This window comes from Penaeus monodon, chromosome 28, assembly GCF_015228065.2.
Source record: "Penaeus monodon isolate SGIC_2016 chromosome 28, NSTDA_Pmon_1, whole genome shotgun sequence".
NCBI classification, from domain to species: Eukaryota; Metazoa; Arthropoda; class Malacostraca; order Decapoda; family Penaeidae; genus Penaeus; species Penaeus monodon.
Window position 1 is genome coordinate 33,069,048 of NC_051413.1, and position 214 is coordinate 33,069,261.

Here is a 214-nt window from a genome sequence, read left to right on the forward strand (position 1 = left end):
ACTCCTAATCCTTTGCTGCAAGACGTTATTCTAAGCCCTTTAATGCAGTGGCAATGTTGCAAGGGCGTAACTAACTCCATATCCAACCGAGATAACACGCAATTACTTCTCTTCACTAGTAATTTCTAAATGAATATTCGTGATACTTTAAACGGACGAATAAATTATGTACAGGATTAATTTAAAAAAAACGGATAAATTAATGAAAAATGAG